We start from the raw sequence: 14,754 nt of genomic DNA on the forward strand, positions 1-14,754 counted from the left end.
GCCTTCCAATCTACCCTTCCCTTTTATGCTGGCCCTAGCTTTTCCTTCTCTGCCAATCCCCACCAATAGTTCCGTGCCCTTCATTCTCATTTTGGACAGACATCAGTTTGGTTCCCATGTGTACTTAGCAGAAACAGCTCAGCTTGACATGGAGCCAGGTGACTTGGGTTCAAATTCCAGCACTGATCTAAGAGGCAAAGACACACAGGATTCCCTCTCCAACCTCCACAGCTTCGCAAACTGACTCCATGCCTGAAGTGATCTTCCACACTACCTCCTCCTCTTGGAATCCTCAGCTCCCTTTGGAGCTGTGGGGAAAGCATCCTGCACATAGAGTCAGACAATCAGAATTCAAGCTCCAGTTCTCTGTATGACCCCTGAAGATGCTTTCAGCTCTAAATCAAGCATTCTAGCAATTCATTGGGCAAGTTAGTTCATCAATAAGCATTTACTGAACATCTACTATATGCAAGATACTGGGCTGGGGGCACAAAGACAAAACATGAGATCTCTGACACTCACAAGAGTTTTGGATTCCAACAAGGCAGGAGAGGAGAACAGTATGAACAGAGATAAATGAATACAGTACATAGGAAGCAATTGTCGGGTGAGGTAGGGAAAGGATGGACAATTAGGGGCAATTTATGGATTTGGAAGATAGGAGAGCTGCATAATCCAAATTCTATCTACTTTATACTAGGGTATCTCCTGGATCTGAGGCCTAGCTCTGCTATAGGAGGCAGTGTGGGCCGGTGAAAATAATATACCTTTTGGAGTCAGAGAACCATGATTCTAATCTCAATTTTGCTACTTCCTACCTGGCTGAATTTGGGGAGGAGGTTATTCACTCTCTGGACCTTGGTCTCTTTGTTGCTAAAATGCAAAAATGAGGGAGTGATCACAGCTCAGGAAAAGCATCGTGTAAGAGAAGGCTCTGGAACTGACCTTAAAAGGGAGCTAAGGATTCCAAGAGAAGGCAATGTGATGGAAGAGTGTGCCAGACAAAGAGATCAGCCTAAGCAAAGGCTTGGAGGTTGGAGATGGAATCCTGTATATGGGCAAAAAGGTGATGGACCAGTCTGATCAGGAGAAGAAGTGCATGAGGGGGAATGACATGAAATCAGCTGCTTCTGCCTTCTGAACTTGTTTGCTCATGTGCCAAGTGTGGGGCTGGAATTATTGGTATAAAATTGAAGGGGACTCAGAAGTCATTGAATCCAGAGGTATCAGACTCACTGCACTAACCTCCTGAATGCTGCTTGTAAGTGGAAGTTGTTTAACAAGATAAATAATTATACAGCACATCATAGATAATGTTGGTTGGTGGTTTTCTAAGTCAATGTGTAGCCACAGAGATTAATTTATTTTTGAGTTTGATACCATTGACTAATCCATCCTCTCAGAACTACAAGGGAACCCCAGACCCTCTGCTTCCTAATTGAGTGCTCTAGCCATTAAATTCCTCCAATTTCCTATGAATTTCTATGAATTTCCTATGAAGGTATAAACCACCTTGGTATAATAAAGGCTGGTGTTTCCCATTCTTCCCTCTTCTCCTGAGGAGAGTTTCTAAAATTTCCCAAGGTTTATATTTTTCAGGGTCCTCAAATCTCCACACTTCTTCTCTTTCTGGGTCCTCAATAAATTTTTCTTTCTTTCTCCCTCCCTTCCTCTTTCCCTCCCTCCCTCTTTCTCCCTCCCTCCCTCTTTCTCCCTCCTTCCTTCTCCTCCTCCCCTCCCTCCCTCCCTCCCTTCCTTCCTTCCTTCCTTCCTTCCTTCCTTAGTTAAAATCTGGGTTCATACTGTCTAACTGTGTGATCCTGGACAAGTCCCTTAACCCTGACTCATCTTCCCAAGTTAAAATCTGGGCAATTGGATTTAAGTGACTTGCCCAGGGTCACACAGCTAGGAAGTGTTAAGTTTTGTCTGAGATCAGATTTGAACTCAGGTTCTCCTGATTTCAGGGCTGGTGCTCTATCCACTGCACCACCTAGCTGCCCCATCCTCAATAAATTTCATTGATGCTTCTGGGTCAAGGCCTCCTTCTACCAACTCTTGTTCCTGACTCTGCCAACCCAGCATACCCTCTGAGAGTCAAGAGGGAACCAGGAGATTGTGATCCTCTTGTTTCTAGGGAGTCCTTCTGTTCTTCCTCTCTTAGGTCCATGAGCTAATCCCAGAGTGGCTGATGGATGATAGACCCTCCTGGAGATCTTCTTTAGTTCTTCCTGACCCTTACTAAAGAGTATGGAAGAATGAATGAATCTGCTCTGTCTTCTCCCCTGTTTGCAAAAGGATTTTCCCAGGGGTCATAGATAGAAGTAGCTGCGTAAGGGACAAGATGAGGTGGGGAAGACCCAACTATTCAATAATGATGTTCCATAGCCTTTGAAAAAGCCCGGAAATATCTCTATCATTCTTTTCAATGGACTAAAGCAGTCTCCAGAAAGTCCCTATCCCAGGGCAAATGTGTTACCTGGATGAAATAATGAAAACAGGGTTTAATCACCAATTGCGTCTGAAAGATCAGGCATCACCCTGGACCTTTGTACTTTTTTAAAAAAGACTTCCACATGCATCATTCCCTAGGAGTTTGCTGGCTCTAGCTCAAACTACCCGGAGAGAGCTGATTGTTAAATTTTCAGTTTGAGTATTTACATTACAAATCAGAGTTTGATTTATTATGTTGTTGATTGTCTGGACTTAACAAAATGTTAATAATGAAGATTAAACCTAAAAGTGTGTCCTGGGTACATTTTTCCCCCTAAGGAGGCTGTTAAACATTTACTAGCATGCCCCAGCATTTCATTCTCCCAACATCCCCATAAAGAAGGATAGATGAGATTACTATTCCCAGTTTACAGGTGAGAAAAACTGAGATTTATAAGGATAAAGTGGCTTTGACCAAAGGAACAAACAGGCAAATACAGAACTGGAAAAGAAATCTTTTGACCCTTGGGCCTAGAGTTCTACCCTTTGTATCACAATGCCTTTGACAGGAGGGAATGAATGGGTCTTTAGGAGGAAGACTGAGATATAGGAAAGGGGTGCTAGTGCCGAGTTTGATGAGAAATAGCAACTGGGTGGGGGAGGCGTAGAGGAGGTGCCCATAGCACCCTGAGTCACTCCCCTTCCTTCCTGCAGGAGATGGGGGTGGGAGGTGGGAATGGAGAGGAGCCTGGGGGGGGCAGGGGTGTTATTAATAATGACATTAATAAGAGAGAGAAAACAAAGCAGGCAGGGGCCGGTGCATTTTTTAAATAAAGAAATTTCCCTCGTCTCGTGGTTAATTTAAAAGGTTTATTTCTTGAAATGAATCCTCTTCATCAAACCCCCGATCCTTGAAGATCGGCGGCCACTGCGAGTGCCGGTAATGAATTGATTTGTAATGTGAGCGACGCAGACACCCTAGCTCCCTCCCAGCCCGCCCACAATGAGGCCTTCCTCCGCGGTGTCTGCGGGCCGGGCTTCACTCCGGGGAGCTCTCCTCCAAGCAGAAAGCTGGAAAGGGCCTTGCCCACCTGGGGCTGCCCCCGAGCCAGGAGAGGTCCACGCCACCCTGCGCCTCCGGAGCTGCCCAGGCCCTCCAAGGCCCGAGCGCACCTGCACACGTAGAATTCTCCAAAAGGTCCATGCTCACCCAAATGAGACACACACTCCTACAGGTGAGCTTGGTTCCATCCATTCATCAATCAACAAACCTCGAATGCGGCTTTTCCATGCAATCCTCCTCTCAGTGGTTCTGGGGGGTGGGTGGGTGGGGGGGGGGAACGGACCAGAGGGTGGGTGGGTAGGAGAGTAGGGAAGTAGTCCTTGAAGTTCCGTAGGCTGGGAAGGCTAACAGAAGAGTAAAGTACCAGAGCCCAGATTTAAGCTCAAAGGCTGTGAGTTCTGATCTCAGCTCTCCTAATGGGACCAAGCCACTTTAACTTCCTTATTTGCTAGCTTAAAAGCTTACTAGCATTTATAGTTTCTAGCCTTTGGTTTCTTCATTTATAAAATGAGAAAGTGGGATGAAATGATCATCTTTTGAATAAATTCAGTATCAAACTGCAAAGCAGCAACTACAAGGAAAGGGACTGTCTCTTGTGAGCTCAGGAGGTAACATGTTTGTTAGATTCAAATGAATATTGGGGTGATTAGACAAACTCCCTATCCTGCTACTTAAGGTTCTTCACAATAAGGATCGAGGGGCAGCTAAGTGGTACAATAGGTGAGAGTCCTGGATCTGGAGTCCAGAAGACTCCTCTTCCCGAGTTAAAATCTGGGTTCATGCTGTCTAGCTGTATGATCCTGGACAAGTCCTTTAACTCTCTTTATCTCAGTTTCCTCATCTGTAAAATGAGTTGAAGAAGAAAATGACTAACCATTCCATTATCTTTGTAAAGAAAATACCAAATGGAACCAAGAAGAGTCGAGCATGACTGAAATGACTGAACAACAATAAAAAATGAGTCAGGCACATGAGATAACACTTAGAGAAGACAGAATATACTCTTTTTGTCTTAAGGGTGATAAAATTGAAGCCTTTGGTGGTAAGGTGACTTGCTTGAAGTTATATAAAGCTATTAAGTAGCAGAGCCAGGATTTGAATCCATGTTCTTTGATTCCAAAGTTAGTGTTTCTTCCATTATATCACAGGTGAGGACAGAATGTGAAAATTACCATGAGAGAAGTACAAAGGTAGTTATTAACGCAATAATTAAGAAGGGTTCCAGCAAGGATCCTCATGGAATCCACTATTTGTATTTGTCTATACAGAGATAGACTTGCTTATCCAAGTACTTTCTTTCCTGTTAGTTCTCCCCTTCCTACTCCCAATTCCAAGGTGCCATTTGTATGCATGTAAATACACGTGCACCCATGCACACAATCTTGTCAAAAAAATTGAAAAAATAAATAAATCACATCCTTCAGTTCCTCTTTGTCCTGGTGGTCATTCATTCCTGTGAAGAACTTTAATGAGTGGTTGCTGAGGAAAGCTCAAATCCAGCCTCAGATACTTACTATGTGAACTTGGGCTAGTCACTTAATCTTTGTCTGGCTCCCAGTTTCCTCATCTGTAAGCGGGAATAATAAGAGCATTCACCTCAATGAGTTGTTCTCAGGATCAAAGAAGATAATAATTGCAAAGCCCTTAGCACAGTGCCTGTACAAAGTCGGTGCACATTGTAGGTGCTTAATAAATGCTTGTTTTCTTTCTCCTTTCTCCTAAAGAAAGGATCTTAGAAATGAAAACCTACCCTTTCTCTCCCCCTTCATTTTATAGAATAGGAAACTGAGTTCCTGAAAATCTACTTAACCTTTCCATTAGCACAATTATAACAAGAAGAATGTATATATATGTACATATATGCATGTATATACACACCTATATGTTAATATAAAAAGCATTCTTTTTGTACATATGTGTATGTGTGTATATGCTAATAGGCTTTGGGATAGATTTACACATATATATGTGTATCATATACATATGTGTGTGTGTGTGTAAATCTATCCTAAAGCCCATTAGTATGAAACTCTCTCTTTATTGGTAGAAATGAACACTCTCAAAAGGTCAATCTTAGAATCACCAAGAGCTTGCTTCTTATTATATGACTATAGGCAAATCACATACACACACATTTATTTATCATGCACCCACAGATCAGTAGCCAATCTACATAGGTATAATTATTTTTAATTGTCAATCAACCAGTGGAAAACATTTCCTCTCACAGGCTTTTGTACCAGTGTCTGGCACATAATAGGTGCAAGTATTTATTGATTGAATAAGTAACCAGTGGGAGAAACAAAACCAGTGGGAGGATCATGCTTCAAAAATAATAAAACAGGGGCTCTAAATAGCTTTTTCCAAGGATACTTTTGAAAGTCTGGTGAGTCTTATGAGCCCTTCTCAGAATATGTATTTTGGGCTTTTAAAAAATTTTTAACTAAAGAAAATGCTAACTTTCAATTAGAAGTTAGTAAAAACAAATATATATTTTCTCCTTTTCAAATTCATGGACCTCCTGAAATATATCCATGGATCCTTCAGAGTTAATTCCACAATAAAAAAATTAATGTTTATTTCAAAATTACAAAATTTTGAAAGAAAGTTAAATTCTATTTTCACATCAAATTATTTTACAATTTTTTTAATCTCAAAAGATTAAGAATCATGCCAAGGATTACCAGATGAATATGAAGCTGATTGGGACCATGGACTCCAGATTAAGAACTTCTTGAACTAAAGGAAGGTTTACCTTGAATATGATACTGGAAGGAGACACTGCTCTCCCACAGGTAGCTTCTTGACTTCTAAGTTGTCCCTGAGCAAAAGCTCTAATGTCCAGTTGCCAGTCACAGCTAGCTCTGTTTTTCATCAGTTGTTTCAATTCCATGTCCACTTTTGTAGATCCATCCATTGCTCACTCCTTCTCGCTATTTACCTCATACTTCTTCATTGACATCTGATGAAGGACATCTTTTTGTTTCTCCTTTTTGCCATTTCTACTAAGTTCTTTTTAATTTTTTATTTCATTTAATAGTATTTTATTTATTTTACCAATTACATGTAAAGTGTTTTCAACATTCACTTTTGTAATATTGGTAAGTCCTTTTTTAGAGGCTACGTAACCTCAGTGAGTGAATGGGTGAATAGGAGAGCTGTTCATTTTCTTTGGTCTATTTTTATCACCTGCTTCACAATGAGTGACAGACAAAAAAACCCGTTGGCAGTTGTGGTGAAATTGTTGCCCTCACTGCTTTGCAGGAGTGATATCCCAAAATGCTTTTTGGGGGACATACTTTTTTTTACTTCTTTCTACCAAGGGTCTCTAGCCCTGAGTCCAGTTTCAGTTAGTGCGAGTGATTTTCTCCTCCTTCTTCACCACCTCAGAAGGTATAGTGCCTCTGTACACTTTCCACATTTCCTACTGCAGTTTTCTGAGGAGAGGAGTAAGCCTGGGTGTCCCTTTTGTTAGTCCTGGTCAAACAAATGTTCTTGGAACTTTGATAAGCTTCAAAGAGTCACTGAGATGGTTATAGAAGGAGAAGAGAGAGGAAGGGAGAGATGGGCACAAGTAGTGAGTCCTCTGCTGGCATTCTTGCTACCCCAGGAAAGACCTTGTCATACCTAGACATAGACAAAGACATAGTCACAATATACATACTTGTATGTGTTTGTGTGCGTGTGTATCTTTAAGGCTTATAAACCACTTTCATCACAATCTTGTGTGATGGAGAGTGCAACTGTCACTATCCCAATTTTACAGAAAGATAACCTGAGGCTCAGAGATTAAATGACATCCATGATTTCATAGATAATAATTACCTGGTCTATAAACCTAGGTCTTCTGGCTGATTCTTTAAGAGCAAATAAGATAAAGCCATACTGGAAAAAATGTAGGTAGATGGAAACATTTCCAAACAACAAGGTGGTTACTAATGAAAGAAATCAATAAATTAACTTTTTAAAAGCAACTTTTATACTTTAGGCACTGTGATAGGCATTAGAAATATTCAAGTAGATCCAAGAATTTATTGATTCTGGAGTTCCCTCCAATTAAGTAACTCTTATCCATGTTCTCTCAAAAGTTTGCCATGGGGGTCCTCTCAACATGCTGGCAACTCTGTTGCTTTCTCTCAACATCTTGAGGTTTCCAAATACTACAGCCATTTTTCTGTCGGTCACTATTACTCTCACAACATGAGCAGCCCATAATATCTTTCTGTCATTCATTTCTTCAATATTAATCTCTCCTCCTTCCCTTCTCCTACCTTTCTTCTTCTTTCTTCTCTTCTTCTTCCTCCTCCTCTTTTTCTTCTCTTTTTCCTCCTCTCCTCTTCCTTTTCTTCTCATTTTCTTCTTCTTCTCCTTCTTCTTCCTTTTCCTCTTCCTCTTCTTTGTCCCCTCCTCCATGTCCTTCCCCTCCTCCTCCTCTTCCTCCTCATAGTTATATGCCTGATCACACCATTGCCTTTTCTATATGACCTTATTTTACTTCTTCAGAGGCAGTAATATTCAAACTCTTGCTGCCAAATAGAAACGTTGATTAAAAACATTTGAATCAAAAATATAGCCTTTGCTATAATAGAGAGTTATGGTTAGTAAAAAAAAAAAAAAAAAAAAAAGCTATTTTGCAGTTTCTGAAAAGAAATCCAGCCTGCTCGTCTCCTTTTCAGCCAAAGCCCACTGTCTGTATATATAGTCTGTCCATATAACAAATACTATTGGACAGGTTCTGTGCGATTTTTATTCAGTAAATGTTGAAATCTGCACAATAGGTAATCTTCATCCATTTATTCTGTCCTATGTGTATGGACAGGCTAAACTGCTTTAAGTGGTTACAGATCTCCTCCAGGAGGTTCTACAGTGCCCAGGGACTTGATGTAATTTGCAAGATGTCATCAGCGAACAGGAGCAACTAGAGGACTTCACCATCCACTAAGAATCTTTTCTTGACCTGGACTCTGCGTCCATTATGGTGACAAATACTTTTTGTAATCATATATTTCTTTGTTTTATTCCTTGCCTTATGCTTATTATCATTCTATTTTTGTTGTTACATCTTCCAAGAATTTTGAAAGATGTTGACTTATCAATGAGACATAGTTTGTTGTTTAAAAAAAACCCAAAACAATTAAGTAAAGCAGTATCTGATTGTATGGAGTTGGATTCTTTTTCACAAATCAACCAAAAAAGCACAATAGAATACTATAGCCTCTATAGCTTCCACTCAATGGTGAGATAATAAAGATGTGGTTCATGGTTTAATATGTTGTGAAACTTATTTATTCCTTACCAACACCATCATCAAGGATGCTTTCAATTCATAGTTATATGACTCTCATAAAGATTTTTTAAAGATGGGAGAGTAACATAAAAGTCATTAATTGTTGATGTTTTCTTAGGTACTTTTTTTTTTTATCAATAAGGTCTAGAACTTTTTCCATTCTTTTGGTATTTTTCCTTCCTTGAGATTTTTCCTACACTAGATGCCTCCACTTCCTTGTCTTGCATTTAATTCTAAACTATCTGTAGTCTGACTTCTAACTTCATACTTTAGTTGCATCTCTGCTCTCCAAAGTTACCAGTGATCTCTTAATTATTCAATCTAATGGTTTTTTCTCAATCAACTCTTTTGGCTTCAGTAATTATCTTTATGCAGATGATTCTCAAATCCAAATATACTATAGTTCCTAAAGATAGCTGCAATTTCTCTCCTCAGCTTCAGCCTCTTATAACCAAGTACAAGTACTTGGACATTTCAAATTGTATCCCCCTAAGACATTTGAAACTCATCATGTCCGAAACAGAACTCATCTTGCTACCTAAAACTGAGTGGCACTGAGTCTGGAGTCAAGAAGACTTAAGTTCAAACCTAGATTCAGATATTTACTAACTGTATCATCCTGGGCACCTGACTTCTGTCTGCCTCAGTTCACTCATCTGCAAAATGGGAATAATAACATGACCTATCTTTCAGGGTGGCACAGAGCCTGCTGCATAGTAAATGCTTATTCCCTTTCTCCTTTTTTCTCTTTCCCTTCTTCCTCCAAATTGTACCAACTGTCTTATTTCTGGTGAAGGCACATCATCCTCTGAGACATCCAGGATTGTAATTTCAGGGCTATCCTTAGCTTCTCCCTCTCCCTCATGCCACGTATCCATTGCCAAATCTTGATATCTCTGTCATTCAGTTGTGTTTCACTCTTTGTGACCCCACTTAAGGTTTTGTTGGCAGAGATTCTAGAAAGGTTTGCCATTTCCTTTTACAGATGAGGAAACTGAGGCAAACAGGATTAAGTGACTTGCTCAGGATCGCACAGCTAAGTAAATATCTGAGATCAGATTTGAACTCAGGAAGATGAATCTTCCTGACTCCTGGCCTGGCACTCTACTCACCTCAGCCACCTAATTGCTCTCTCTAACAGGAGATTAAAGCCCCCCAACACTTTTAACCTGGACTATTATGACAGCTTTGTAACTGGTCTAGCTAACTCAATCCTCTCCCTATGTTAATTCCTCCCTACTCCAATAAACTCCCATGATTCCCTATTGTGTTCAGGATCAAATATGAAGCCCTATGTTTGAGATTTAAAGCCCTTCAAAACTTGACTTCTTCCTACCCATCTATTCTTTTTATACTTTGGCCCCCTCCATATACTCTATGATCCAGCCATTTTGGCCTACTAGGAGTACCCTAAATACAACTCTATGCATTTGAATGTTTTCCCCCTTATCTAGAAAGCTCTCCCCTCTTGATTCTGCTCCTTAATTTTCTTGGTTCAAAATTCTGCTCAAATCCCCCATTCTCTAGTTCTCTTTTTTCCTCTAACTCTGTCCCTTCCATCCCTGTTGGTATAGGTTCAAACTCAACTCAAATCCCCTATTTCCTAGTTCCCTTTCTTGCTTTAGCCCTGTCCCTACTATCCCTGTTGCTGTAGGTGCTTTCTTTTTGAGATTACTTTCCATCAATCCCATGTCTATTTTTTAAAATAAATTTTGTTGTTTACATGTTATCTCCATCTTTATAATGTGAATCCCTGCAAGGAAGTAATAGTATTTTTGCCTCTTTTTTTTGTGGGGGGGCATCCTCAGACTTTAGCTTAGTTTATTAATGTTTATTGACTAAATAATGAATGTTTATTGACTGATTGATCTCATAAATGGGTCCCTTAATGCCCTTACAATTGTATTACCTCTATGTAAACATCCTTTTCATATATTTGATCCAGTCCAATTGCTTTCCACATTTTTGTTCTTCTTAGTACCATTCTTTTGTAAGCATCTCGGAGACTTACGGTCCAAGTGTGGTGATTCTATTATCTTTGATGGAGTTTATTGTGATAATTTTTGCAAATATTTTCCATTTCTCTTCTGTATGTAGTTCACTTTCCATTTTCATCCTTGAATGCCCTTGAGATGGCTTTGCTTAGATGGCTATCGTGCCAAGCTTTCTTTAGGCTGGTTTTTACCCTCCACTGCATCTCCCTGCTTTATGAGAGGATGCTACTCATGATCGTCCATCATCCTTCTTCATAGAATTTTACAGATGAGTTTATATTTTAACCCAATGTTGCCTTTGGCAGCCATTTCTCTACACTTGTCAAGTAAGTCAAGTGTTTGTTGACCAATGTACTTCATGGGCTCTTTCAGTTGCCTTGATGTAACAACTGATTTATATTGGTTTAACTTCAGGATGAAATTAGTATTGTTGATGCTGGTGTCCTTTTGTTATCTTTTTCCTATTTTTGTTCAATAATTAAAGGTTTAATCTTCTATATTTTATGCCCCATGTTCTCCTCATTACTATTCTTTCTTCTTATTTATTATAAATTCTGATCTTGGCTCTGATAATGGTCTGACTGTGCAGAAATAAGGAATAACTCTCAGGAGTAACTCTAAGGTCCATAATAAATTTTTTCTCCTGCCTATAAAAAATAATCAATTTCATTCTCTGTGTTATTTGTTGTTTGTCATGTCTGTCTAGCAATTCTTTCTTTGAATGAAATATCCATGATATAAAAGCATGAGGTTTTTATCAAATCTTGTCTTCTGTCTCCTCATATTTCTCTCCATTCTGACTTTTTCCTTCTTTTTCATTGAAATTGGGTTTTAATATGTTCTTCATAGGATTTCTCTATCTCTTTATCCTCAACCACCAACATTGATATGTAAACTGCAACTGTTTTAGGATAGTCTTTTTGCAGATACTTATCTTTAGTACTAGATTACATGAAGACCATATGTTTCATGAAATAATGCTTCTTGTAGTTTTTGGACAAAAAGGACTCATTCTACCAATTCCTTCCTTTGCCTTACCAAGGAGTATCTGTGAGTCATCCTTCCATTAATCTGCAACTTCCTTCTTTCTTCTGGTTTTGTTTATTGCAGATATATCAAAATAGATATGACTCAGCTCCTCCAATAATATGTCCACTCATTGGTCATTAAACAAGAATATTACATTTAAAGTAACATGAACAAAATTTGTATTCATTGATATCTAAAAACTATATATAGTGTTCTAAGGCTTCTCTAGTTTTTGTGACTGTGAATTATCCTGGTTCTCCTTTTCTCTGTCTACTTTTCAGTAGTTCTTCATCCATGTCATGTCCAATAATCTGGGTGCTCCCATGACTATGTCCTGGGCCTCTTTTCACTCTGTTTATTTGTGATCTCATCAGCTCCTACGGCTTCAATAATGATTTCCAGATTGATATATTCAACCCTAGTCTCTCTGCTGAGCTATAATGATTTATTTCCAGCTGCTTCTTGGATATATTGAATTGAATGGCGTCTTAAACTCAACATGACTGAAATAAAACCATTATCTTTTCCCCAAAACTCTCTCCCATCCTAACGTCCCTGTTACTGTTGAGAGTACCATTATCTATCCAGGTACCCAGGCTTACAACCTCTACATCTCCCATCTCTATAACTTAGTACTAGTTGTTCCCAATACTCAATTTTGTCCCTTGCCCTCAAGGAGGATAGACAATATGTAAATAACTAGGAAAATACAAAATATATACAGAATAGATAATTATAATCTGAAAGGGGAAGGTTGAATTTTGAAGGATGTCATGGAAATTTACATATTGTCTATCCTTCTTGAGGGCAGGGACTATTTTTTGCCTTTCTTTGTGTCCTCAGCACTTTAGGCAATTTCATACACTTGATAAATGCTTATTGATTGACTGACTGATTCTTCCCACCATTTACTCCCTCCCTTTCCCTTCATTCTGCCACTGTCACTAGGACTCCAGCTGAAGAGTACTCCAGATGACCGAAGGCTAGTTTTAATTTTTCTTTGCTTCATAGACTTCCATGGCACAAAAGATTTTATCACCAGGTGACCAGACTATTGATGATCAACTTTCTGAGATTAACCAGACTCATCCTTGAAAAACAGATTTGATCTGCTCCTGGGATCATACTCACATGACAGAACCTGTCAGAGCTTGGCTTCTGCTGGCATAGCCATAGAAAATATGAGGTCATCTCCTGATGACTCATCAGGGTAATTGAAGTATTTTTGTGCTATTACTGGGGATCAAAGACAAAGATTGAATAGTCTCTGCCACCAAGCTTATACGTATGTGCCTGTGTACACCCCCCTCCCATACACAAAGTAATTTATTTTTTATTTCAAAAGAATGGGAAGGAGGCACTAGTTCCTGGGGTGGGAAGGTCAGAAAAGGTTTCATTTGAGCTGATCTTTGAAGGAAGCTAGAAATTCCAAAAGGCAGAAGGGAAGAGAAAGAACAATCCAGACTTGGGCAATAAGTTGTGAAACAAGGGGAATTTGAATTTTATATATGAGGAACAATAAGGTCTGGATCATAAAATATATGAAAGGAAATAATATAGAACTAACTTGGCCTTGCGAATTGGAGCCAAGCTGGGAAGAGCTTTCAATGACAGAAGAGTTTATAATTTGGTCCTTGAATAATAGGGAGCCACTGAAACTTATTGAGCAGGGAAGTGACATGATGATTTCTGTGCTTTCAAAATAACAGTTGTGTCAAGAGTCAATTGGAGGGGATAGAGAATGGAAGCAAGGAAAGCAATTAAGAGGCTATTGTCAGAGTCAGGCGAGATTTGATAAGGGCTTTGATTAGGATAGTGCTTGTGGGAGAGGAGAGGAAATAAACAAGACAAATGTTGGGGAGGTAGAGTCTAAAAGCCTTGGCAACTGAATGGATACCTGGAGTGAGTAATTGTTGTTTGTCCTTTACTTTCAAAGAGAACCAATGACACCATGAGGGCGATGACTTGCTTGTGAACTGGATTTAAATGAATCAGAGTTGTACAGTCATCAGCCTCATTCTCTCTTTATCAAAGTCCAGTTCCAGGACAAAAATCAAGATGACTGGTGATGGCCTAGGATGCAATGAATGACCTTGGCTTTTCTAAATAAAGTCTTCCCAGGCCTCAGATGTCTACAAGATTATGACCCTAAGTGACTGAAGTGATGGTGGTACTCTCCAGCTAAAAGAAGGAAGTTAGGGAGAAGGGTGACCTTGCAAGGGCAAGTAGGTGACAAGTTCTGTCTTGGTCCTGTTGAGTTTGAACATCGTCTAGTAGATCTTTCTGTAAAAGAAATCTTCCTCCTTTAATTTATCTGTTTTATAAATGTGGAATTATGCAATTAACATAAATGAAATAATTATGCCTCCTCTTGCTATCGAGTATATGGAGTACACAGTTCTGACCCTAAATATGCTCCATACCTTTCTAATTCACTAACTACTCATACTTATCCACCAATCCTTTCACATTTATGTGTCTCTCTGGATGTCAATGATATCTCTTCATGTCTCAACTCAGATTGTCCTAATCAAACTTCCTCAGAGAGAGTACACAGAATAAAGCTATGTCCATTTAGAATCATTTTTCACCACCTTCTCAGTCCAACCCTGGCAGAAGTAATCATAAAGTCATGGAATAGCAAAATTAGAAAAGACCTTAGAAATCAGTTTGCACACTTTATATATAAGGAAAGTGTAGCCCATAGAGATCACAGGGGTGATTACAGCTGAGATTTAACCTCTAACTGCAAATCCAATGTTTTTTTCTATCATGCCACAATTGTTCATTGCCCTGATCCTACCCCTAGCCAAGCCTAGAACCCCTGCAGTAGGCAAAAAAGGGACCAGTACTTGAAATTATATCACAGAAGTCCTTCCTCAAGTTCTCCCTCTAGGGGGACAATCTCCTCTGACTCATCCCCACACTTTTGTACTGCTACTCCCCAGCTA

Source organism: Sarcophilus harrisii, chromosome 2, assembly GCF_902635505.1.
Source record: "Sarcophilus harrisii chromosome 2, mSarHar1.11, whole genome shotgun sequence".
NCBI lineage: Eukaryota > Metazoa > Chordata > Mammalia > Dasyuromorphia > Dasyuridae > Sarcophilus > Sarcophilus harrisii.